General features: G+C 42.6%; 1 protein-coding gene across 12 annotated transcripts in view; it reads left to right on the top strand.

Annotated features, from left to right (window-relative positions):
• The window catches only part of LOC110532436 (synaptotagmin-2), a 100,621-nt gene that overhangs the window by 46,165 nt on the left and 26,937 nt on the right, over positions 1 to 27,519 (top strand). For 5 of the 12 annotated variants that reach the window (XM_036988420.1, XM_036988421.1, XM_036988427.1 and 2 more), the window contains one exon: positions 24,739 to 24,839. The exons of 5 other annotated variants lie outside the window; for them this stretch is intronic. The gene's annotated coding sequence lies outside the window, so the exon portion shown is untranslated. Of the gene's footprint in view, positions 1 to 4,123; positions 4,318 to 24,738; positions 24,840 to 27,519 lie in introns of those variants that run through there. 2 more of the 12 variants (XM_036988425.1, XM_036988426.1) reach the window with 2 other exon arrangements.

Raw genomic sequence — 27,519 nt, 5'->3', positions numbered from 1 at the left:
AGTAGCAGTAGTAGTAGTAGTAGCAGTAGTAGCAGTAGTAGTAGTAGTAGTAGTAGCAGTAGTAGCAGTAGTAGTAGTAGTAGCAGCAGGAGTAGTAGTAGCAGTAGTAGTAGTAGTAATAGCAGCAGCAACAACAGTATAAGTTATGTTCAACTAATCTAAAGAAGGACAGTTTTATTGCTTCTTTAATCAGAACAGTAGTTTTCAGCTGTGCTAACATAATTGCAAAAGGGTTTTCTAATGATCAATTAGCCTTTTAAAATGATAAACTTGGATTAGCTAACACAACGTGCCATTGGAACACAGGAGTGATGGTTGCTGATAATGGGCCTCTGTACGCCTATGTAGATATTCCATTAAAGATCAGCCGTTTCCAGCTACAATAGTAATTTACAACATTAACAATGTCTACACTATATTTCGGATCAATTTGATGTTATTTTAAAGGACAAAAAATGTGCTTTTCTTTCAAAAACAGGGACATTGCTAAGTGACCCCAAACTTTTGAACGGTAGTGTACATGGATAAACACTTCACGGCAGACTGGAACCATTTAACTCTGTTTTGTTTGTAGCTACAATTTGTTTGGTCAGCGTTGTGCCAAGTCACTCCGGTTCACACTGACCGTGGCGTGTGCAGAAAGTAGCCAAACACTTTTTCTATGTCGATAGTGCCCTGCTAAATTCAGGGCATCAATGTTGTTGAGAAAAGTAGCAAAACTTTTGTAGTTCTTGATGGCTAACATTATATATTTCAAAAACAGCATGGTAGAAAGGCCTGTCAACACATAGTGAACAGCTCATGTTATAGACAGAAGCATGCTACATGGCAGACCAATCCAAACTCATCTCCCGGCATGTCCAGCCCATCCATTATCTCAGCCAATCATGGCTAGCGTGAAGGTTCCTGACTTTTTCCGTGGCTAAACCAACCAGGCTTGTAATTTAACAATTTTATTCATATTTATGGATGGAATACAAGTTTGTTAATAAGGCACATGAAAGTTCCTCTTCCAGAAGGTATTTCTGCCCAAAAAACGCATTTTGATATAAAGTAAATGTTCACGTTCAAAAGCTGCTCCTGTGAAGTAGTGACGTGTGACATATACCTTGTTTTTTGAAACAAGTCACAAATGTGCCACGAATCAATACAGTGTTGATACTGAGACACTGAGTCAGCCCTGCATTTTAGACCACTGTGTCATAAGATACTGGATCTGTAACGGCTGTTGTCGGGAGAGGGAGAAGACCAAGGTGCAGCGTGGTAAGTATTCATAATACTTTTAATAAATACGAATACTTGAACCAAAAACACGACAAACGAACAGTTCTGCAAGGTGCAATACACAAAACAGAAAACAACTACCCACAAACACAGGTGGGAACAGGCTACCCAAGTATGGTTCTCAATCAGAGACAACGATAGACAGCTGCCTCTGATTGGGAACCATACCAGGACAAACACAGAAATACAAAACATAGAACAAAACAGAATGCCCACCCCAACTCACGCCCTGACCAAACCAAAATAGAGACATAAAAAAGGAACTAGGGTCAGGACGTGACAGGATCACTTTCAGGTAAGTTTAGAGCCATTGCTTTAGAACTTTAGACTTACTACACTGTCATTTCAAGTACCATTTGTGACAACCAGTAAGAGATAGTTAAGAAAGAACAAACATTGTAAAATGCATACAGTACTTTTGCTTCTGAACCAACAAAAATATCTTCAAAGTAGGATATATCTGTTCCATTTCAGTCATTCTAGTACATGGCAAATGTTGTGACAGAGTCAGTGAATTGACTTTTAAAATGATTGGATCATTTCCAAGCTCCAGCCGGGTCACCCGTGATACGAGTCAGTATTTGACGTCTATCCATATCTGAGGACATCGGGAGATGACGTGGAAACCAGCGACTAGGGGCAACAGTGCTCACTGCCACCTTTAAGTAGGTTTTGGTTTTGCTAGGATGTTGTGGACGGGGATGGCGGATGGGTTTTAACATCTGCCTCTGATTCCAAAGATTGCAAGTTAAAATCCATTGATAGAAAGTCACTTTTAAACGTTTTATTTTAAGCCTCTTCCAAACCTTAGCCCTTACCTTAACCATTCTGCATTGATGCCTAATCCTACGATTTTGGAGTTAAGGCCTAAACTGAACCTTAAACACAATTTGCAACAACTTCAACATTTGACGTTTGAGAAACATGGATGAACATCTGATTCTGACGTGAGACTGTGAGAGCTAGTTGCCAAACCAGGCACAGTAATCATCTATTAAACATGTAATCAATTGAAACTACAATTGACAGGTATGGCAGGAGCAAAAAACAAATAACACTTGCTCTTGTTTCTCCAGGCCTGGGTTGTGAAATTGCTAAAGGCCATCCCTCTTTCTTTCGTTCCGACTAATTGAGGCCTTATTGATTTCATTTAGGAGTGCTCATCGCTGTCCTCTAGGAGGCAGCTTCACTAACGGGAAGATTATCATTTTCTGCAACACTATAAAAAGCTCAGAGGACTCTGAATTGTCTGGTTCAGCAAAGGTCCCGATAGTACAGAGAGAGCATCATAGAAACATGCTGCAGTACAGACAAATACATTTATTGTGCCAATTCCAAGACAACCCAAATTAAGATCTGAAAGGGTAAGCTGAGGAAATAAATCCATGAGAAAGCTATAGTGTGCTTGCAATGTTTTCTCTTTTAATTTCAGCACTACCTCCATCTTTAATGTCCTGTAGGTTTTTTGCATCTATAAAATTACTTCTGCTGTTGTGATTGTTGTTATGACTACATCGACTATTACTTCTACTTTACAGTGGAGGCTGCTGAGGGGAGGACGGCTCATAATAATGTCTGGAATGGAGTCAATGGCGTGGTATCAACCACTTCAAAGACGTGGTTTACATGTGTTTGATACCATTCCATTGACACTATTCCAGCCATTAGTATGAGCCGTCCTTCCCTCAGCAGCCTCCACTGTGACATCATTACATCAATGATCTTGTAGAGCCTCTCTACTGCTGCTGCCACGGTGATTTCCGTGATCCATCTTGGCTGTTGCCACAGCGGTCAGAAACGGTGTTGGAAAGAAAGGTTTGCTTAGTAAGACCAACTGCTGATTCACAGCTTCTGTCAATCTCCTTATAGCTACTTGTGAGATGCCAGTTGGATTTGAGCCCTTACAGCAATTCTTAAGTACAATTAAGTATAAATTGTTCCATGTAACGTTATACATGACAATAATATTTCTGCTGCAAAGACATTAGTGAGTGTTTATGTGCGTGCGTGTGCCTTCGTGTGTGTGTGTATGTGTTTGTGTGTGCGTATTTTTATGCACACGTGTGTGTGCATGTGAGCCTAGTGAGCATTTGAAAGAGAATCTCTCAGCAGTCACTCCTTCAGTGTCAAACTACCTCTTCTGGCTACAGTGTGTGTACCACACAATGGGGTCTCTCCTCTCTCATTTCTCTATTTTTTCCTAAGCTCTCTCACTCTACTCTACATCCCTTTCTACTTCTTTTTCCTCTACCCATCTGCTGTTCTACTCTCATCCTGTTCTCATGTTGTCTCTTTCCTCCTCTCCTTTTCCTTCCCTGACACATATTTTACAGCTGAACTCTCTATCGTTCCCTGAGATGCTAGACTCTGTACAGTTCCCAGAGGTGCTAGTCTTCGGTGAGGTTTGTTTGAAGTACCGCTAGGTTCTTGATGTGGGATTGACAGTATTGCATATGAATTCTCTCGGGTTGCCCTTCAGTGTTGGAGCAGGGCGGCAGAGAGGAGTGCTGCATACAGCACAGTGTGAGCAGCATCACAAATCAGGAGGCTGAGAGAGTGAGAGCGCTGGAGTGGGGGGAGGATGGAGGGAGGGGGAAGATGGAGTGGGGGGAGGATGGAGGGAGAGGATGGATAGAGGGAGGGGGAGGATGGAGGGACGGGGAGGATGAAGGGGAGGATAGAGGGAGGGGGTGGAAGATGCGGGGTAGAGAAGAGATGGAAAGGGGAGGGGGGTCCACTCTGGGGGGAGTGAAAAAGGGAGAGAGTGGAAAGAGGGAGAGGAGGAGGGGATTGAGAGAATGAAGGGTCATGTGAGAGAGAATGTGTGTGTTTGTACGTTCATGTGTGTGTGGGTAAAGGAGAGTGAGTACTGCTGCAGTGGGAACAGTGAGAGGAGGACTGCAGTTTCTTGGGCTTATGGGCGAGCGAATCGAGAGACGTTATTAAGGCACTGTTACATTAACCCTTAAGTGCCTCTCTGGTGAATGGGTTGGCCCGTCCATTGTGGATAATAGGATCAAGGAGATTGCTCTGGTAAGGGTGTATTCCAACTATTTTTGCCTCCCTGGATTTAACTCCTTATGGAATATAGGGGGAGACTTTAAGCATAGATAGGAGGAGCTAAATGTTGCTGTCCGGTGCTGAAGTGCAGAAACTACGCTGTAGGCTGGGGGAACTGAGTTGGTGCTGGATAAGGCTGCACTGTGACTTGATTGTACTTGTATTGCACAGATGGATAATCTTAAGTGGGACAGGTAATGTGTATGCTTCGCTTTGCATGTTATTTTCGAGTGCATACTGTGCAAACTTTTGTGACAAGCTTGATAATTTATGGTGAGATTAATCATCTTGGGACATTTGTAGATTTTGAAAGATTGTTTTCTTGATTTTGAAAGATTGTTTCATGATAAGCTGTGAGATGTGCCTTTGTACTGTGTTTGGGACCTGAGAACACAGTCATTTGCTTTGGGGTCTTTGCAGGAGCACTATGGTGAGTATACAATAGGTCACTCTCATTGATAATGTCTAATTTAGCCTAGGTGGCTCGGTTTGTAGTGTAGTGGAGTAGCTACCTTTATTTTCCTGGAGTACGTCCAGGAGGCAGCCCTTCTGACAGCTGCTCTGTTTACCCCACCAGCTTCTATTAACACCTCACCCTGTCCTGCACTATCAGGAACCACGACGTGGTGCAGCCACAAACACATGGCACCCCACCTAACAAACACAAGCCTGTACCTGCTCAATATCAATCAAATCAATCACATTTATTTATAAAGCCCTTTTTACATCAGTAGATGTCACAAAGTAGTTATACAGAAAACCAGCCTAAAACCCCAACCAGCAAGCAATGTAGATGCGACTTAGCGTGATGGCTAGGAAAAACTCCCTATGAAGGCAGGAACCTAGGGAGGGACTTAGAGAGGAACCAGGCTCTGAGGCGGCCAGTCCCCTTCTGATGTTCAAACATTCATAGATGACCAGCAGGGTGAAATAATAATCACAGTGGTTATAGAGGGTGCAACAGGTCAGCATCTCAGGAGTAAATGTCAGTTGGCTTTTCATTGCCAAGCATTCAGATGTTGAGACAGCAGGTGCGGTCAGTCAGGAGTCGTCCGGTCAGGTAGTCCTGAGGCATGGTCCTAGGGCTCAGGTCCTCCGAGAGGGGAGGGAGAGAGGGAGAGAGAGAGAATTAGAGACATACTTAAATTCACACAGGACACCAGATAAGACAGGAGAATTACACTAGCCCCCCGGCTCATAGACCATTGCAGCATAGATACTGGAGGCTGAGACAGGGGTGTCGGGGGACACTGTGGCCCCGTCTGACAATACCCCCGGACAGTGCCAACCAGACAGGACATAACCCCACCCACTTTGCCAAAGCACAGCCAACATACCACTAGAGGGATATCAACAGACCACCAACTTACTACCCTGAGACAAGGCTGAGTATAGCCCACAAAGATCTCCTCCACTGCACGAGCTCGAGGGTGCACAAGACCGGACAGGAAGATCACGTTAGTGACCCAACCCACTCAACTTGATTACAGTGCAAAAAAAGCCAGGCATGCCAAGACGCACCCCTCCTAGTGACAGCATGGAATAGCACTATTAAGTCAGTGACTCAACCCCTGCAACAGGGTCAGAGGCAGAGAATTCCAGTGGATAGAGGGGAACCGACCAGGCAAAGACAGCAAGGGTGGTTCATCATTCCAGTGCCTTGCCGTTCACCTTGGGCCAGACTATGCTCAATCATAGAACTTACTGAAGAGATGAGTCTTCAGTAAAGAGTTAAAGGTTGAGACCGAGCCTGCGTCTCTCACATGCAGACCATTCCATAAAAATGTAGCTATGTAGAAGAAAGCCCTGCCACCAGCTGTTTGCTTAGAAATTCTGGGGACAATACGGAGGGCTGCGTCTTGTGACTGTAGCGTACATGTAGGTATGTACGGCAGGACCAAATCGGAGAGATAGGTAGGAGCAAGTCCATGTAATGCTTTGTAGGTTAGCAGTAAAACTTTGAAATCAGCCCTAGCCTTAACAGGAAGTCAGTGTAGAGAGGCTAGCACAGGAGTAAATTGATCAAATTCTATGGGTTCTTGTCAATATTCTAGCAGCCGTACTTAGCCCTGAAGTTTATTTAGTGCTTTATCCTTCACAGTTTTATTTGAGACAACTTTACAACCATCAAGATTAATTGTCAAATCAAACAGCAGATCTCTTTGTTTCTTGGGATCTAGAACTAGCATCTCTGTTTTGTCTGAGTTTAAAAGTAAAACATGCTGCCATCCTCTTCCTTATGTCTGAAATACAGGCTTCCAGGGTTGGCCATTTTGGGGCTTCACCATGTTTAATCTAAATGTACAGCTGTGTGTCGTCCACATAGCAGTGAATGTTGACATTGTGAAAGACATCACCAAGAGATAGAACATATAGTGAAAACTATAATGGTCCTAAAACAGAACCTTGAGGAACACCGAAACTTGTCAGAAGACAAACCATCCACAGAGACAAACTGATATCTTTCCGACAGATAAGATCTAAACCAGGCAATACTGGGGTAGGAGCCTAGGTGGTACCCTGTAGTCTTCCCTCAGGTCTGTGTAAGCTAGGACAGGACAAAGAAGGAGCAGATAAGACAGAGGCTGACAGATACGCTGAGGAGTATGGAGAGGGGAAACTGGAGAGAGGCCATGGGGGTTTTATTAAGAGCTACAGGATGCACTTTTTTACGATGTGTCTTGTGCGCCGTGTAGCTAGAGCAGGCAGGCTGGCAGGCAGAGCTGTGAGGGGACAGTTCCAAGGACATAGCTGGCTATCTTGGGCTGGTCACTTCCCACCTCGACAGTGCTGCTGGGTCTCATTGTTGGGCTCTGCTCCAGGACAGTACACTGATGGAGTTCTGCACCAGAACAAAGGATGTTGATGATTTCATACAGCTTTCTCGAATGAAAATAAAAAACGCCTTTGAATCAGGATACATGTTTTTATCTATAGCTTTATATCTCATTGAGATGAGAGCCATAAATGCACATTTTTATTGTATGGAATTTAAATAAAGCAACAAGTGTAAGCATTTCCGCCATTCCATCGGAAGTAGAAGTGAAGTGTCTTAGATTAGTCTTTGCCCCTCAACAGACTATGTGTCTTGAAGTGACTTCCTAAAATGCAAACCAACCAACTACGTTGATCCTGTCCTGGAGACATTGGCCATGTTCAAGAAGATGAAAACTGTAATGTATCATAGATAAATTGTGACTGACTGATCAAAAAAATAATAATGAGTAGTTATTTATGATGCAAGGTTCTTTGTAGATCAGTCAGTAGGCAGTCACCTGCCCTGTTGACTGCAATGTTGTACAAGTCCAGAGTCTCTGTCACTGCTTTTCAACCACTCACTCCCAGCCTATACATTTCAGGAGTGGGGGTGGAGTGGTCACATGACTATCAGTCTTGTACTCAGATGAAATCAAATGAGCATGTCTGTGTTTGGGGGGGAAAGCACCCTCATGGACTGAAACCAATCATTGACTGAAATCTTTCCCATCAGTAAAACAACACCCACCACATTCTTATTGTGGTTAACAACTGCTTTAAAATGACCTACATTGCTGACTGTTGGATGTTAGAAGATAACTCTCAAAACTGTGTCATTTTTCAGCCTCCAAAACATTCAGGCAGGCTCATTCGGGCCTTTTTACTCCCATAGCTCAGCCTGCCAAATCCCTTAGTGACTACATCCAGATAGTTTGTCTCGGTGTCTGCTCATGTCCAGCAGCTGGTGAATTGACAGCTGGTGTCCCACTAAAAGAAATGCAGAAAAAAGTCTAATTTGAACTATTCTGTGTCCTGTCCCCCTATATCACAGTAGACACACCGTGTCCACTGCGCTCCTGCCATTTCTATTTGCTGATGTTTTGCCATATTCATGTTTGTAAAGAGACAGTCCAATACTGTGAAATCCGGTGCCACGTTGAAAGTCACTGAGCTAGAATCCACTAATTTGAAGGGGTGTCCACATACTTTTGTATATATATATTAATCGAGTGCATTCTGAAAGTATTCAAACCCCTTCCCCTTTTCCACATTTTTTGTTACAGCTTTATTCTAAAATGGATTAAATAAAACATGTTACTCATCAATCTACACAAAATCCCCCATAATGACAAAGAAAAAAAAGGTTTTTAGAAATGTTAGCAAATGTATGAAAATATATTAACATAAATATCTTATTTACATAACTATTCAGACCGTTTGTTATGGGACTCGAAATTGAGCTCTGGTCCATCCTGTTTCCATGGAACATCCTTGAGATGTTTCTACAACTTGATTGGAGTCCACCTGTGGTACATTCAATTGATTGGACATGATTTGGAAAGGCACACACCTCTCTATATAATTTCCCACAGTTAGCAGTGCACGTCATTGCAAAAACCAAGCCATGAGGTCGAAGGAATTGTCCGTAGAGCTCCGAGACAGGATTGTGTCAAGGCACAGATCTGGGGAAGGGCACCAAAAAATGTCTGCAGCATTGAAGGTCCTCAAGAACACAGTGTCCTCCATCATTCTTAAATGGAAGAAGTTTGGAACCACCAAGACTCTTCCTAGAGCTGACCGTCCGGCCAAACTGAGCAATCAGGGGAGAAGGGCCTTGGTCGGGGAGGTGACCAAGAACCTGATGTTCCCTCTGACAGAGCTCCAGAGTTCCTCTGTGGAGATGGGAGAACCTTCAAGAAGGGCAACCATCTCTGCAGCACTCCACTAATCAGACCTTTATGGTAGAGTGGCCAGACGGAAGCCACTCCTCAGTAAAAGGCACATGACAACCCGCTTGGAGTATGCCAAAAGGCACCTAAAAGACTCTCAGACCATGAGAAACAAGATTCTCTGGTCTGATGAAACCGAGATTGAGCGTCAGTACAGAGAGATCCTTGATGATAACCTGCTCCAGAGCGCTCAGGACCTTGGACTGGGGTGAAGGTTCACCTTCCAAAAGGACAATAACCCTAAGCACACAGCCAAGACAACGCAGGAGTGGCTTTGGGACAAGTCTCTGAATGTCCTTGAGTGGCCCAGCCAGAGCCCGGATATGAACCTGATCGAACATCTCTGGAGAGACCTGAAAATAGCTGTGCAGCAATGCTCCCCATCCAGCCTGACAGTGCTTGAGAGGATCTGCAGAGATGAATGGGAGAAACTCCCCAATTACAGGTGTGCCAAGCTTATAGCGTCATACCCAAGAAGATTCGAGGCTGCAGTCACACCCAAATGTGCTTCAATAAAGTACTGAGTAAAAGGTCTGAATACTTAAAACCTCTTGAAACTAGCAATCCCGGATCCGGGAGCGTAATCATAGCCTCAAACGAATTAGCATAACGCAGCGGACATAAATACCCCTAGAAACTTTTCCTATTCATGAAAATCGCAAATGAAATGAAATAAATATATTCAAACACAAGCTTAGCCTTTTGTTAACAACACTGTCATCTCCGTTTTTCAAAATATGCGTTACAGCCAACGCTAGACAAGCATTTGTGTAAGTTTATCATGCCATAATGCTATGCTAGGCTCTGCTGGCAGCAGGCAACATTTTCACCAAAATAAGAAAAGCAACCAAATTAAATAATTTACCTTTAAAGAACTTTGGATGCTTTCATTCAGGAGACTCCCAGTTAGATAGCAAATGTTCCTTTTTTCCCCAAAAATTATTTTTGTAGGCGAAATAGCTCCCGTTTGTTCATCATGCTTGGCTGAGAAATCGACCGGAAAATGCTACAATTACAACGCCAAACTTTTTTCAAAATTAGCTACATAAAATAACGGCAAACGTTGTTTAGGATCCATCCTCAAGGTGTTTTTAACAAAAATATTCGATAATATATCCGTCGAGGCAATTGGTTTCTCATAAGAAGCGATTGGAAAAATGGCTACCTCAGTATTTTACGGCAGATTTTCTGCGGGAGACACCATGTGACCACTTGCTAAATATGCTCACTTACGTAAGCTCATTCGTTGCTCATTCACAGCCATATAAGGAGTCATTGGCATGAGGCAATTTTAAAAAATGCGGCACTTCCTGGTGGGATTTTTATCTGGGTTTCGCCTGTAACATCAGTTCTGTGGCACTCACAGACAATATCTTTGCAGTTTTGGAAACGTCAGAGTGTCTTCTTTCCAAAGCTGTGAATTATATGCATAGTCGAGCATCTTTTCGTGACAAAATATCTTGTTTAAAACGGGAACGTTTTTCATCCAAAAATTAAATAGCGCCCCCTAACACCAAAAGGATTTATTAAGTAAATGTGATATTTCAGTTTTTGAATTGGCGAACATTTCTAAAAAATTGTTTTTGCTTTGTCATTATGGGGTATTGTGTGTAGATTAATGAGGGGAAAAAAATCTATTTTAGAATTCGGTTGTAATATAACAAAATGTGGAAAAAGTCAAGGGGTGTGAATACTTTCCGAATTCACTGTAGAGGACTTGCTGCTTCCTTAATAGTTTCCTGGGTGGAATTAATCATTATTTTCGTATGTTTTGGTGAGTGATTGCCTATTTTGTATGTTGGTTACTGTGTGTAATTGAGTTTTAATGCATACTTCCTCATTCTTCATGTTTCCAGTGCATTGTTTCAGTCTTCAGGCCAATGTGCAGTCGGTTCATTAGGTATAGACCTGTTTTTTATGAGAAACAAGGGATAATACCATCCTCCCGTCACCACAGCTCTAATACTGCACGAATGACTAGCTACAGTAAGCATATCATGGGAACAAAATCAAAGCCACAAAGCAGGCTGAATTATAACCCTCCCAATTTAGTTTTCTCTTTGAACTTGGAATATTTTAGTTGATTCGAGACTAAATCATGTTTTTCAAAGGCTGAACGCAGAGCATGCATTTTAATTTTGTTCTCAACTATGCTGATTACAAAGCAACTATGGGCCTATGATTAGCTGTTATGCTATAATTACTGTCACTCTTTCCTCTGATACATCAACCCAACAACACTAACAAATATGATTTCTCAGCTGGCAACTGTGTCACGCAGGCCAGGTGAGTGAGTGAGAGAGACTGAGAGAGAGTGAGAGTGAGAGTGAGAGTGAGAGAGAGAGAGAGAGAGAGAGAGAGCTGGCCTTGTGGTGTTGCGCTGAATGCCAGGCAGACCTTTGGAGAGAGTGGTAGGTCCAGGCCCTGCCATCAGTCCCAGTCTTCCTCAACCGCCCTGCTGCTGATAAGGCATTTTCAACAGTTTTTTTATCTGCAAAGGTGAAAGATAAGCCTCATGCCACTTTTAGATGCTGTTTTCTCCACCGCTTGGTAGCAGATAGCTCTGGGTTGTCCTCCAGAAGTAACTTGGATTGAAAGTAAGTCGTAGAAGTACTAAAGGGAACTGAGTATATGTTAATAAGATTGTTAGAGTTTTCCAAATATAGTTTAAAATCACATTATCTCATTATAGCAAGCAAGATGTTCACATAAAATGGCTTTCATGTCAGGGCCTCATCAGATATCCTTTAGTAAACGTGAGACTACATCTGACACAGAAACCTTTAGTTATCATTGCAGGAGCCTCCATTGTATTTGTCCTCCATTTTGAAACGAGAGGCTGTTGGGATCCCAATAGATGTCGTCCTATCTGCATTGCTGCAGAAACCCGTCTCTTTCTCTGTTTTCACTACAGCTTCACATGCAGATTGGCTCACTATCTCTGTGGCAGTATGATTAATCGGCCTATCTTGGGACAGGCTGGGGTATGAGGTTGGGTAGGGTGGAGAGAGAGAGAGCCTAGCTGTAAATGATCCCAGGCCTCATTGGACATTCAAACAGCAACCCTGTCGCCAAACCTTCTGAAGGATCCCTCAGATAACAGCTGAGTCACAATCAGCTGCAGGTAGGAGTTAGCTACCATTGTTTTATCCATGCCACCCGGTTTGTAAATCTTCCCTTTAGGACTGTCAGGGCACAATGTTACACGTTAGAGAAATACTTTTCTTTGGTTCAGTTCACCCAGATCCTCCACAAGGCTTTTCCTTTTCTTTGACATCCTTATCCTGAGCTCTTAGGACAGAATCCATTCCTTTATTGGGTTTTCCGATATTCTTGAAATGATTTTGTGACAATTAAAATTGAAGTGACATGAGGGAATTAAATTATACAAGCTATCCACTGTGACAAGACTTGACATGAAGTGGATTGCACTGTATTGCAAGTTGATTGATCTCTAGTTGGACTGTCAGGTGTCCACAATACATTTCACAGCAGAGGTTTGCATAAGTGTGTGTGGGTGTGTGTGCAATTAACTGTACATGCATGTATAGTGTGTGTGTGTGTATCTGTTTGTATGTGTATGCTGTGCATGTGTGACTCACTCCATATCACTGTAAATGTCCTCTCCTGGGGAACTGCTCAAGCAGTACTGATGACAAAGTAATGGCAATCAATTCCTGTGTGAATGTGCAACTGTCACCCTCCCTTGCTATGTGTCATTAAGCAGGAGAGACCCCTGTCTGTACAGGAATGGGAGAGTTGGGGATGGGGAAGAATATTCTTACCTACTGTAGGCATTGGTGTGGACACCTGATAAGCTGAAACCTTTCCAGACCACTCCTGGTGCATTACTGTACGTCTTCTTGCTATCAAATGTTTGGCTAATGTCCAGCGATTAGATTCTTCATTTCATATCTTTCAGAGTTAAGATCACAACCCAATGACATGTTGTAATTCCTGATTCTTAAACCACTCTTGAATCCTTGGAATCTGAGGTGGTCTTGGGTTTGATGACACAGGGCTTGTACCCCGATGAGTCAGCTGGATACTGCCGCTCAATGACTATTCATATAATTACTTCAATTAATTAAAGGATATTACAGTTCCCTGACTGCAGAATTAGACGCTACTAGACTATTGGGGGCATTCAGTGTGGCACAAGCCCAGAAGGCTCCAGGTCAGAGTCAAACTGCAGTACACCAGTTTTATCTTATCTGGATTATTACCCAGTCATATGGTCAGGTGCTGCAAAGAAGGACCTAGAAAAACTGCAGCTGGCCCAGAAGAGAGCAGCACGTCTTTCACTTGACTGTAATCAGAGGGCTAATATCAATACTATGCATGCCAGTCTCTCTTGGCTAAAAGTAGAGGAGAGACTGACTGCATCACTTAATGTGTTGAAAATTCCAAATGGTTTGCAAAGTCAACATACACACAGCTCTGACACACATACTTACCCCACCAGACAAGCCACCAGGGGGTCTTTTCACAGTCCCCAAATCCAGAACAAATTCAAGAAAAACGGTACAGTGTTATATACAGCCGTTACTGCATGGAACTCCCTTCCATCTCAGATTGCTCAAGTGAAGAGCAACCTAGTTAAAAAAACAAATAAAGCAACAATTCACGGCACAACGCCTCTCCCCTATTTGACCTAAATATTTGGTGTATACGTACTGACATGCAGGCTATGTGTGACGTTTTGAATGTATACAGTTCTCTCCTTGAGCTGTTCTTGTCTATTAATGTTCTGTATTATGTCATGCTTCATGTTTTTTTTTGTGGACCCCGGGAAGAGTAGCTGCTGTTTTCGCAACAGCTAATGGGGATCCTAATAAAATACCACCTAAAATATAGATTGAGCTAAAACCTGCTGTGACAGTGACTATTATTTTCTGCATGATGGTTGTTGGCTGTGTTAGTAAAAAAGCTACTGTCTGAAGTTCTCAGCTTTATTTAGATCACATTCGCTTAAAATATTGATTATTGGAGACTGAGAAATTGATGCTGCAGATTAACTGACTACAGATACTGTGTAGGAGGTTGCAGCTAAAAATACTGTCAAAGAAAATAGGGCATGTGATATGTGAGATGATTGCCTGTGAGGATGTCTCTCTCTGGCAGATAACACTTCAAATACAACCTTTAGACATCATCCACCAAACATAGCGGACATTCATTAAATTGTGCTTTGTGACATACAGTATTCAGCAGCCAGCAGTCTTTGAAAGATACTCCAACCCAGATTAAGTACCACAGTGTAGTTTTCCATAATCTATTTTACTGATATCAGGAATGACTACACTCAACAACAACCAAATAACGTAATTTTCGAAGCCAGTCAGTCAGTCCAGATCAGCCTCTCCGTCTCTTACCACCCTCAGATGGTAAATAAGCAGAAAAGCAGCAGCCGTTCTTGAAGTTTCATAGTAATCCTATTAAAACTTGTGCAATAACGAGGCCATTAAGGTTCTGGGAGTCCCCAGTCCATTCCAGGAGGGGTAGATTGCCTTGCCAAGGGAAGTAAAGAGTTTAGGAAACACATCTGCACATTATCTCTAATTGAAATGGCATCCAAAGCCTTGTTTTCAGCTCAACAGTTGATCGTGTGGAAACTCAAGTTGGCCCGTTCAGCTAGCATTCTAATGCAACAAAACATTGTCACGAAAACGAATGACCCAAAGTAGGCCTATAAAGCTAGTAAGTATAATAGTTGTTCTGAAGGAGGAGGGACTTAATATGTTTAAAGTGAAGGCTTGCATACTCAATCGACTAAAGAACAACCACAATAGACTATATCCAATAAGAGTGTTCTGTTCAACCTAACAATGTCTGTCTGGCTCCTAATATGTTTTATTTGACCCTTATTTTACTCATTTACAGCAACGACCTGGGGAATAGTTACAGGGGATGAAGGAGCCAATTGGTAGCTGGGGAGGATTAGGTGGCCAGATTTGGAATTTATCCAGGACACCGGGGCTAACACCCCTACTCTTACGATAAATGCCATGGGATCTTTAGTGACCACAGAGAGTCAGGACACCTGTTAAAGTCCCATCCAAAAGACAGCACCTTAAACAGGGCAAGGTCCCCTGGAAACAACACTTCCAACAGCATCTGGTCTCCCATTCAGGGACTGACCCAGACCAACCCTGCTTAGCCTCAGAGGCAAGCCAGCAGTGGGATGCAGGGTGTTGTTATACGGCTGGGATGATCAGCTCAAATAGACTAGGGGGAGCGCATTGGTCAGGAGTGACTCACCATTATTACAGACACTGTTTTTTCTATTTCCATTAGCGTAACTAAGACATTCATGTTCGTTTATGATAAGTGTCTCCGTGCTTGGTCGTGTCATGTCTCGGAGCAATTATTTAAAAATTCATTTATTTGACAACTTATTGCAATTAATTTGTGCCTAGAGTCGCTCTATGCAATTTGGATGGATATAATTGCTTGGTGTTAAAATGGAAAGGGCAAATCTGTAAAACATTTATATATTAAGAAAATACCTCAAACTAAGGACTATCCAAGTAAAGGTTGTCTTGAAAAACAGACTGCTTTTGGTTTACTTTTTCTCTGCTCAGTACAATTTCACTGCTCAGTCAAACCTAACCTAACTGACAAACAACGAACCAACCAACCATGGCTGTCCTTGGCTAAGCTAACGTTCCTTGTGAACATAACAACATTTACAAAGAGGAGTATAATCAGAATGTTAGCTCACGACCAGACACAGACTGGGCACTGGCTAACAGCTGTGCAGAAGTGGGATGGAGGTGAGGTTGTCAGGGACCAGCGTAAAACAGAGGACGTGTCTGTCTGTCTGGCTGTAGGAGTGTGTTAATTAATTATAGTCAGGGAACTTGATGTTGTGAAGCTAATGAAACAGCTGCACTGCTACTGCACAGTACTCACTCGCTTCAGGTTATTTGCTACTAGAACTGACCGGCGTGCTAATCAGCCCTCTGAGAAACAACAGAGTGCTATGATGCATGGAGATGGAGCTACGTGGATAATGTTGTTGTCACACTGCCAGTACTGTTCACTTCCCCCATACCTCATCCGCATACTGTACATGTAGGTCGCGGCAGGTAGCCTAGTGGTTAAAAGCATTGGGGCAGTAACCGAATGGTTGCCGAATCCCTGAGCCGACTAGGTGTGCCCTTTGAGCAAGGCACGTAGAATATGTCACGCCCTGATCTGTTTCACCTGCTTTGTGCTTGTCTCCACCCCTCTCCAGGTGTCACCCATCTTCCCCATTATCCCCTGTGTATTTATACCTGTGTTTTCTGTTGCCAGTTCATCTTGTTTGATCAAGCCTACCAGTGGTTTGTCTCAGCGCCTGGTTTTCCCTAGTCTCTCTTTTTCTCGCCCTCCTGGTTTTTGACCTTTGCCTGTCCTGACCCTGTACCCGCCCACCTGACCACTGCCTGTCTCTGAGCCTGCCTCTGAGCCTGCCGTTCTGTACCTTTGCTCCACGTTTGAATTACCGACCTCTGCCTGCCGTCCTGTACCTTGGCCTCTGCTCTGGATTATCGACACCTGCCTGCCTTGACCTATCTTTTGCCTGCCGCTGTGGTTACAATAAACATTGTTACTTCACACAGTCTGCACTTGGGTCTTACCTTGATTCCTGATAACGTAACCTTAATTGGTCCTGTAAGTTTATCTGGATAAGAGTGTCTGCTTAAATGTAATGTCTAAAGTACACATCATCCACAGATGACAAATAATGATCTCTGTAGCTATGTGAATACAGTATGTTTCGGTTTGTCTATGCAATGCTTGACTGTGGTAGGGTAAAACGTTAAGCAGTTTGGATTTCTTTGCCATTGACCAGTCTGGCCCATAATTAGAAGGAAGTACAAATTTCACTTTTGTTTAAGCTGGGTAATATGCTAGTCAAGACAACACCAGAACACACAGGAGAAGCACACTTTCTAGAGTCCACATTGAGGTGCGACTAGAATCTGCTTTATCATGACTCATTTAGCATGACTCAAGGGCTTAAAACCCGAAAAGAAAATCTATGCTAAAACAAAAGTAATGCGATTAGATTTAGTATTTATTAGGATCCAAAATTAGCTCCCGCCTAGGCTACTCTTCCTGGGGTCCAAACAGGAAACAACACAAATATATACTTAATATACAGTACCAGTCAAACATTTTGAGACGCCTACTCATTCCAGGGTTTGTCTTTATTTCAATTTTTTTTCTACATTGTAGAATAATAGTGAAGACATCAACACCATGAAATAACACATATGCAATCATGTAGTAACCAAAAAAGTGTAAAACAAATACATAGATTTTAGATTCTTAAAAGTAGCCAGCTTTGCACACTCATGGCATTCTCTCAACCAGCTTGATGAGGTAGACATCTGGAATGCATTTCAATTAACAGATGTGCCTTGTTAATTTGTGTCATTTCTTTTTTCTTCGTCTTTTCTTTAAACGTTAACTAGGCAAGTCAGGTAAGAAAAAATATATTATTTACAATGACGGCCTACATTTGCCACTCTTAAAGCATTTGAGCTAATCAGTGTTGTGAGGTAGGGGTGGTAGGTATGGGTGGTATACAGAAGGTAGCCCTATTTGGTAAAAGACCAAGTCCATATTATGGCAAGAACAGCTCAAATAAGCAAAGAGAAAAGACAGACCGTCATTATTTTAAGACATGAAGGTCGGTCAATATGGAACATTTCAAGAACTTTGAACTTTTCTTCAAGTGCGGTCCCAAAAACCATTAAGCGCTATGATGAAACTGGCTCTCACAGGAAAGAAAGACCAAGAGTTACCTCTGCTGCAGGCGATAAGTTCATTAGAGTTACCAGCCTCATAAATTGCAACCCAAATAAATGCTTCATAGAGTTCAAGTAACAGACACATCTCAACAGCAACTGTTCAGAGGAGACTGAATGAATCAGGCCATCATGGTCGAATTGCTGCAAAGAACGGACACAAATAAGAACACAAGCAAATGGACTGGTGGAAATCTGTCCTTTGGTCAAAATTTGTCAAACTGCTGTGTCTTTGTGAGATGTGGAGCAGGTGAACGGTTGATCTCCGCATGTGTGATTCCCAGCATGAATCATGGAGGAGGTGTGATGGTGTTGGGGCGCTTTCCTGCTGACACTGTCTGTGATTTATTTAGAATTCAAGGCACACTTAACCAGCGTGGCTACCACAGCATTCTGCAGCAATACGACATCCCATCTGGTTTGCACTTAGTGGGACTATCATTTGTTTTTCAACAAGACAATGACCCAACACACTTCCAGGCTGTGTAAGGGAAATTTGACCAAGAAGGAGAGTGATGGAGTGCTGCATCAGATGACCTGGCCTCCATAATCACCCGACCTCAAACCAATTGAGATGGTTTGGGATGAGTTGGACTGCAGAGTGAAGGAAAAGTAGCCAACAAGTGCTCAGCATATGTGGGAACTCCTTCAAGACTGTTGGAAAAGCATTCCTCAGGAACCTGGTTGAGAGAATGCCATGAGTGTGCTAAGTTGTCATCAAGGCAAAGGCTGGCTACTTTGAAGAATCTAAAATGAATTTTGATTTGTTAAAGAAAATTGGTTACTACATGATTCCATGTGTTATTTCATAGTTTTGATGTCTTTCCTATTATTCTACAATGTAGAACATAGTAATATAAAGAAAAACCCTTGAATGAGTACATGTGTCCAAACTTTTGAATGGTATTGTACATATATACATTGCGTTCGCAAAGTATTCAGACCCCTTGACTTTTTCCACATTTTGTTAGGTTCTAAAATTGAGGTTCCAAAATTGATTAAATTGTTTTTTCGCCCATCATCAATCTACACACAATACTCCATAATGACAAAGCTGTCACGCCCTAACCATAGAGAGCTGTTTATTCTCTATGTTGGTTGGGGCGTGATAGTGACTAGGGTGGGTCATCTAGGTGATTAATGATTTATGTTGGCCTGGTATGGTTCCCAATCAGAGACAGCTGTTTATCGTTGTTCATCATCATATTTAGGTAGCCATTTTCCCCATTGTGATTTGTTGGATCTTGTCTACAGATAGTTGCCTGTGTGCACACCAGTAGCTTCATTTTTCGTTTGGGATTTTGTTGTCTTTGTTCGGTGTTCATTTAATAAAGTATAATGTACGCCTATCACGCTGCACCTTGGTCCAATCAGTACGATGAACGTGACAAAAGCAAAAACATTTTTATAAATGTTTGCTAATTTATTTAAAAAAGATTTATAATAATATGACATTTACATAAGTATTCAGACCTTTTACTCAGTACTTTGCCTTGAGTCTTCTTGGGTATGCCGCTTTAAGCTTGGCACACCTGTATTTATGGAATTTCACCCACTCTTCTCTGCAGATCCTCTCAAACTCTGTCAGGTTGGATGGGGAGCAATGCTGCAAGGCTATTTTCATGTCACTTCAGAGATATTTTATCGTGTTCAAGTCTGGGCTCTGGCTGGGCCATTCAAGGACATTCAGAAACTCCTGAAGCCCTCCTGCGTTATCTTGGCTGTGTGCTTAGGGTTGTTGTCTTGTTGGAAGGTGAACATTCGCCCCAGTCTGAGGTCATAAGCGCTCTTGAGCAGGATCTCTCTGTACTTTGGTCCGTTCATCTTCCGCTTGATCCTGAATAATCTCCCAGTCCCTGCTGCTGAAAAACATCCCCCCCAGCATGATGCTGCCACCACCATGCTTCACCGTAGGGATGGTGCCAGGTTTCCTTCAGATGAAAAGCTTGGCATTCAGGCCAAAGTGTTCAATCTTGGTATCATCAGACCAGAGAATCTTGTTTCTCATGGTCTGAGAATCTTTAGGTATCGTTTGGCAAACTCCAAGCGGGCTGTCATGTGCCTTTTACTGAGGAGTGGCTTCCGTCTGGCCTGATTAGTGGAGTGCTGCAGAGATGGTTGTCCTTCTGGAAGGTTCTCCCATCTCCACATAGGAGCTCTAGAGCTCTGTCAGAGTGACCATCGAGTTCTTGTTCACCTCCCTGACCAAGGCCCTTCTACTCCGATTGCTCAGTTTGGCCGGGCGGCCAGCTCTAAAAAGAGTCTTGGTGGTTCCAAACTTCTTCCATTTAAGAATGATGGATGCCACTGTGTTCTTGAGGACCTTCAATGCTGCAGAAATGTTTTGGTACCCTAACCCAGATCTGTGCCTCTACATAATCCTGTCTCGGAGCTCTATGGACAATTCCTTTGACCTCATGGCTTGGTTTTTGCTCTGACATGCACTGTCAACTGTGGGACGTTACATAGACAGGTGTGTGCCTTTCCAAATGATGTACAATGAATTGAATTTACCACAGGTGGACTCCATTTGAGTTGTAGAAACATCTCAAGGATGATCAATGGATATAGGATGCACCTGAGCCCAATTTCGAGTCTCATAGCAAAGGGTCTGAATCCTTATGTAAATAAGATATTTCAGTGAATTTGTTATACATTTGCTAAATTTCTAAAAAGCTGTTTTCACTTTGCCATTATGGGGTATTGTGTGTAGATTGATGAGAACTTTTATTTATTTAATTCCATTTTAGAATAAGGCTGTAAGGTACCAAAATGTGGAAAAAGTCAAGGTCTGAATACTTAACTGTAAACTGTATATATACACTACATGACCAAAAGTGTGTGGACACCTGCTGGTCAAACATCTCATTCCAAAATCATGGGCATTGATACAAAGTTGGTCCCCCCTTTTCTGCTGTAACAGCCTCCACTCTTCTGGGAAGTCTTTCCCCTCGATGCTGGAACATTGCTGCGGGGACTTGCTTCCATTCAGTCACAAGAGCATTAGTGAGGTCGGGTGCTGATGTTGGGCGATTAGGCCTGGCTCTCAGTCGGCATTCCAATTCATCCAAAAGGTGTTAGGCGGGGTTGAAGTCAGGACTCTGTGCAGGCCATTTGTTCTTCCACACTGATCTCTACAAAACAGTTCTGTAGGGACTACGCTTTGTGCACAGGGGCATTGTCATGCTGAAACAGTAAAAGGGCCTTTCCCAAACTGTTGCCACAAAGTTGGTTGCACCGAATCTTCTAGAATGTAATTGTGTGCTGTATAGATAAGATTTCCCTTCACTGGGAAATCCTAAGGGGCCTAGCCCGAACCACAAAAAACAGCCCTAGACTTTTATTCCTCCTCTACTAAACTTTACAGTTGGCACTACACATTGGGGCAGGTAGCTCCTCCTGGCATCTGCCAAACCCATATTCGTCCGTCGGACAGAGGGTGACTCCAGAGAATGCGTTTACCACTCCTCCAGAGTCCAATGGCGGCGAGCTTTACATCACTCCAGCCGCGCTTGTCATTACGCATGGTGATCTTAGGCTTGTGTGTGGCTGCTCGGCCATGAAAACCCATTTCATTAAACTCTCGACGAACAGTTCCTGTGGTGACATTCCTTCCAGAGGCAGTTTGGAACTCGGTAGTGAGTGTTGCAACTAAGGACAAATTATCTTTACACTCTACGCGTTTCAGCACTCAGTGGTCCTGTTCCATGAGTTTGTGTGGCCTTCCACTTCACGGCTGAGCCATTGTTGCTCCTAGACATTTCCACTTCACAATAACAACACTTACAGTTGACCTGGGCAGTTCTAGCAGTGCAGGAATTTGACGAACGGACTTGTTTGAAAGGTGGGATCCCATGACGGAGCCACGTTGAAAGTCACATAGTTATTCAGAAAGGCCATTCTATGGCCAATGTTTGTCCATGGAGATTGCATGGCTGTGGGCTCGATTTTATACACCTGTCAGCAACGGATGTGGCTGAAGTTGTCTACATACTACTTATATATATAGCAATACATTTGCTTGACAATTTAGCCATTCAGCAAACTCTCCCAACCAGTGACCCACAGCTAGTGCATTCATCTTAAGACAGCCAGGTGAGACAACCACATATCACAGTCGTATCTTAACCACATATCATATACATAATACAATACTTAATACAATGCAAAATACAATGCAAAATACAAAACAAAATGCATACAAATGTCTGTCTCTTCATAGTCCCTGATTTGCCATAAGGTGTTATTTTTTCTGTTTTTGTTATAATCTGCTTAAATGATTATTTTTTAAATATTTTATTTGATATTTGATCAACAATACAAAACATACAACACACAAACAACGACATCATACAAACATCAACTACATTACACCTGCACAGACCACTAGCCGTCACCACTATCTCCAGTGCTCGAATCACTTTCCGCCACAAGGCCTCATTTAGTTTGAAACTGGTTTTATTGCTAGCTTGAGTTACATGTGTTTCCCAGCATCTGTTCTGGACTTGGGTTCTAATTACTGTAATGCCTTCTCTCTACCATAGCAAGATATACACCTCCATTACTAATGTACATGGTAATGACAATTGAACAGAGTGCTTGTGTAACACATTTACTGGAGTTTTCTGCCTAAAATAGCTTTGCCATGATTCGTTAGGCAAACAGAGCAAATTTTGAACTTTAGATAGATAATACAACTCTCCAACATTATGAAACTACCAAAGCATTGTTGATTTCTAACAGTAATCCCCTAGCATCCCCATCTCAGCTGGTAGGAAAAATCCTGCAAACCAGAAGTAAGACGTATTATCTCTTACCTTTTGTGGTGAGATTATTTGAAGTCAACAAAACAGTGTCAGTGAGCAGCGCTTTATTCCAGTGTGTTTATATGCAGATGAAGAATACAGACTAAAAGCCCTTGATACCCGTTCAAGTCTGAGCCAATGTGCTTAGTGATAAGCGCCAGATCATACCAGGAGCCATGTTGCTCAAGGATGTGGAGCACAGCCATTTTGTTTGAAGTTATGAGGAGAAGTAGAGGAGTCCCTAACTAACGAAGTGAGAAGCACACTGAGAGATGGGGCTCTAAAGCGGATACTGTTTCTTGTCACGGATTTGTAGCTTGTTGTTAAGTTGGTAAATTTGTCATTTAAGCAGGTAAAGTAAGTATTTGCTAATGTTTTGCTTGTCTGTTATGCTGCCTCTAAGGACATGTCAGTTTACTTTAGGATTGTAAGGGTTAGAAAAGCGCAGACTAGTTGTGTAGGCAAAGGTTATTCATGGCAGATTGCATTTCATTTAGGGATATGATATCGACCAGACTATTGTACAAATAGTTAGGGTATTAAGGCAGAATAAACACTTCAGACATTCTAAATATTGATATGTTTCTTTGGCTGTGTACTGGCTTGTGTTGAAGAGGTGGTATTTCGTGTTCAATTTAAGGCTTCCTTCAAAGGGAAAACACCATGTATAATTAATTTCCCAGGAGTGAGTGGTGAGAACTGATCATAAAGCAGGGGTAATGGCTGCCATAAAGCAGTAGACTAACCCTGGTCCTCCGAACCCCTCCAGGGCCCACTACCCCGCTGCCCTTCGAGAGGAGAGGAGATAAAACGCTCCTCCACGCCATCTCTGCCAATGTTAATTCAATTCTGCCTGGCTTAGTCTGCCGTGAGGGTCAAACAGAGGGATAAATCTACCCGCCTTAGAGCCTGGCTGGCTGGTGATTATCACTGGGTTGTTGTTAATACAACCCAAACACCCAAGACTAAGGCTGTTCAGCCAAGAAATGGACAATGATGACTGTTGCTATACACATACCTCATGTTTAACAACGTCTTCCCCCTGATATAGTCCATCACACTTTTGGCATATTTTGTAACAGACATGGTTTGTAACAGACATGCCCCACACCCAATCAGTGGAAGCAGGCCATTATTTGTAAGAATGGTTTGAATGGTTTGCCTACACAGATGGATAATCCACACTGTGTTATTCACCCAGTGTCTGGATGTCGTTAATTACTATACATTTTGGGAAGAGCAAGTACAGACAGCTCATCCCTCCAGCATTCCTGGTTTACAAGCCGGCTGAACATTCAAGGTCTTTCAGGTTATCTTGTCTAAAGAATGAATATGTTTGCATGCAAAAGCAATGAAATCTAGACAGTTTCTGCCTCAACACTCTTGAGACAGCGCATCAAGGATGAACAAGATCGGAGGGAATCGATTAGGTGAGATCGATTAGGAAAACACTGTGACATGGATGGCATGATGGTACAGCATAGCGCCTGTCAGTAGACTGAACATCTTCCCCAGAGAGAAAATATACATGTAATGTGATCTCTCCCCAAACCAATACAAGTTATTTATCCAAACTTTCTTAAAAAACTAACACACTAGAGTGTTTAAATATTACTATATGTGAAAAATGTCCCTCTTCACTAACCTTTATTTTTTTAACTGAAATGTTCCAGAAATTGTTTTAAAAAAATACACAATTAACTATGTCTGATGACTCACTGCAAAGAGAACACATTATTTAAACGTTCATCATTTGTTATCCCCTTATGGTGTTCTTTCACTTTAGTAGTTGCGGTCTTTCCACAAGCCATTTGTCTTACGCAACATTAACTTGCATAACGTCGCCATACTACATTTATAACTAGTCTTAGTCCATTTGAATAATATAAAGCTTATCCTTTCTGTTGTCAGCTTCATTCAATTATTCACATGCAGCAATAGAGACAGACAGGATCTCCGTCAGTGGATAAGAGAATTGGCGTTTGAGAAATGAAAAATCCTTTTTGTTTGCCCATATCCTCATGGCTTTAATGAAATCAGAAATAATTTTAACGAACTCATTATGTTTTTCTACCTTCAAAGCCCCTCTTCGAAGCCCCTTCATCACTAAGCTTGGGACCCTGGGACTAAACATCTCCCTCTGCATCTGGATCCTGGTCTTCCTGACGGTACACCCCCAGGTGGTAAGTGTAGGCAACAACACATCTGCCACGCTGATACTCAACACTGGGGCCCCTAAGGGGTGTGTGTTTAGTCCCCTCCTGTACTCCCTGTTCACCCATGACTGCGTGGCCAGTCACGACTCCAACACCTTCATTAAGTTAGCTGACAACACAACAGCCTGATCAATGACAAGACAGTCTATAGGGAGGTCAGCGATCTGGCAGTGTCGTGCCAGGACAACAACCTCTCCCTCAATGTGAGCAAGACAAAGGAGCCGATTGTGGACTACAGGAAAAGGCGAGCCGAAAGGCCCCCAATAACATCAACGGAGCTGTAGTGGAGCAGGTCAAGAGTTTTGAGTTCCTTTGTGTCCACATCACCAACAAACTAACATGGTCCAAACACACCAAGACAGTCATGAAGAGGGCACAACAATACCTTTTCCCCCTCAGGAGACTGAAAAGATTTGGCATAGGTCCCCAGATCCTCAAAAAGTTCACCATCGAGAGCATCCTGACCGGTTGCATCACTACCTGGTATGGCAACTGCTTGGCATCTGACCGTAAGGGGCCACAGATGGTGATGCGTACGGCACCGTACATCATTGGAGCCAAGCTTCCTGCCATCCAGGACCTATATTCTAGGCGGTGTCAGAGAAAGGCCCAAAAAAGGCCCAAATGACTCTAGTCAACCAATTTGTAGACTATTCTCTGTTACCGCAAGGTAAGCGATACCGGAGCAAGTCTAGGACCAAAAGGCTCCTTAACAGCTTCTACCCCGAAGCCATAAGACTGCTGAACAATAAATAAAATGGCCACCCGGACTATTTACATTGCCCCCCCCCCCCCCCCCCCCCCCCCCCCTTCCCCTGCTACTCACTGTTTATTATCTATGCATAGTCACTTTAACCCTACCTATATGTACAAATTGCCTCGACTAGCCTGTAACCCCGCACATTTACTCAGTACCGGTACCCCCGGTAAATAGCCTCGTTATTATTATTTTATTGTGTTACTCTTCTTATTATTTAATTTTTTTAAACTTATTTATTTACTAAATATTTTCTTAACTCTATTTCTTGAACTGCATAACTAATCATTTCACAATAAGGTCTACCTACACCTGTTACACCTGTATCCGGCGCATGTGACAAATAAAGTTTGATTTGAATCCGGCTCTTGCTCTGTCTAACATTATTTTGACACATGGAGGATCACACTCAGCTGCTGTTTGTCGCAGTTTGATTCCTTGCCCTGGTGACAGCTTTGTTATCGAAATGTGGGTGGACATATGTGCATGGGATGCGTGAACACAGAGTAAGTTGTTGTTGTTGTTTAGCTTGGCTTTGTATATCACTACGTATCTCATACAATGTTATATGCTGAAGTTGATATTGGTATTGGCTATTATTACCTTTAGTGTCATTTCCATGTGTAATATTTGCAATGTATGTTGCCCATGTGTATAGTTTCATTGTATGGTAGGTAAGACGTTTGCGTTAACTGCTGTTGTTATTATTGTACGTTTATGTAATACCTGGTTATTAGATACAGTCCTTACCTATTGTGCTATTGCAGTTCTGTTCCATTTTTATTCTCTGTTGTAGTCCATTTAGTATGCCTACATTAATCCTGCTCTATTCATTGCATTCCATGTGTATATTCATTATCTGTCTGGTTCTGTAACTTTACAGAACCATCTCCATTTACATCTCCATGTTCAACCCCATGTTCACCCCCATTTACATCTCCATGTTCATTTACATCTCCATGTTGATCTCCATGTTCATCCCCATGTTCATCTCCATGTTCATCCCCATGTTAATCTCCATGTTCATCCCCATGTTAATCTCCATGTTCATCCCCATGTTCATCTCCATGTTCACCCCCATTTACATCTCCATGTTCAACCCCATGTTCACCCCCATTTACATCTCCATGTTCAACCCCATGTTCACCCCCATTTACATCTCCATGTTCAACCCCATGTTCACCCCCATTTACATCTCCATGTTCATTTACATCTCCATGTTGATCTCCATGTTCATCCCCATGTTCATCTCCATGTTCATCCCCATGTTAATCTCCATGTTCATCCCCATGTTCATCTCCATGTTCACCCCCATTTACATCTCCATGTTGATCTCCATGTTAATCTCCATGTTCATCTCCTTGTTCACCCCCATTTACATCTCCATGTTCATTTACATCTCCATGTTCATCTCCATGTTCATCCTCATTTACATCTCCATGTTCATCTCCATGTTCACCCCCATTTACATCTCCATGTTCATCTCCATGTTCATCTCCATGTTCATCCCCATGTTCATCTCCATGTTCATCCCCATGTTCATCTCCATGTTCATCCCCATGTTCATCTCCATGTTCACCCCCATTTACATCTCCATGTTCACCCCCATGTTCATCTCCATGTTCATTTACATCTCCATGTTCATCTCCATGTTCATCCCCATGTTCCTCTCCATGTTCATCCCCATGTTCATCTCCATGTTCATCCCCATGTTCATCTCCATGTTCATCCCCATGTTCAACCCCATGTTCACCCCCATTTACATCTCCATGTTCACCCCCATGTTCATCTCCATGTTCAACTCCATGTTCCTCCCCATTTACATCTCCATGTTCATCCCCATTTACATCTCCATGTTCATCCCCATTTACATCTCCATGTTCATCCCCA

Source organism: Oncorhynchus mykiss, chromosome 9 (genome assembly GCF_013265735.2).
Source record: "Oncorhynchus mykiss isolate Arlee chromosome 9, USDA_OmykA_1.1, whole genome shotgun sequence".
Lineage (NCBI taxonomy): Eukaryota > Metazoa > Chordata > Actinopteri > Salmoniformes > Salmonidae > Oncorhynchus > Oncorhynchus mykiss.
Note: the sequence above shows the minus strand (reverse complement) of the source record. Positions and strands in the feature narration are given on the sequence as shown.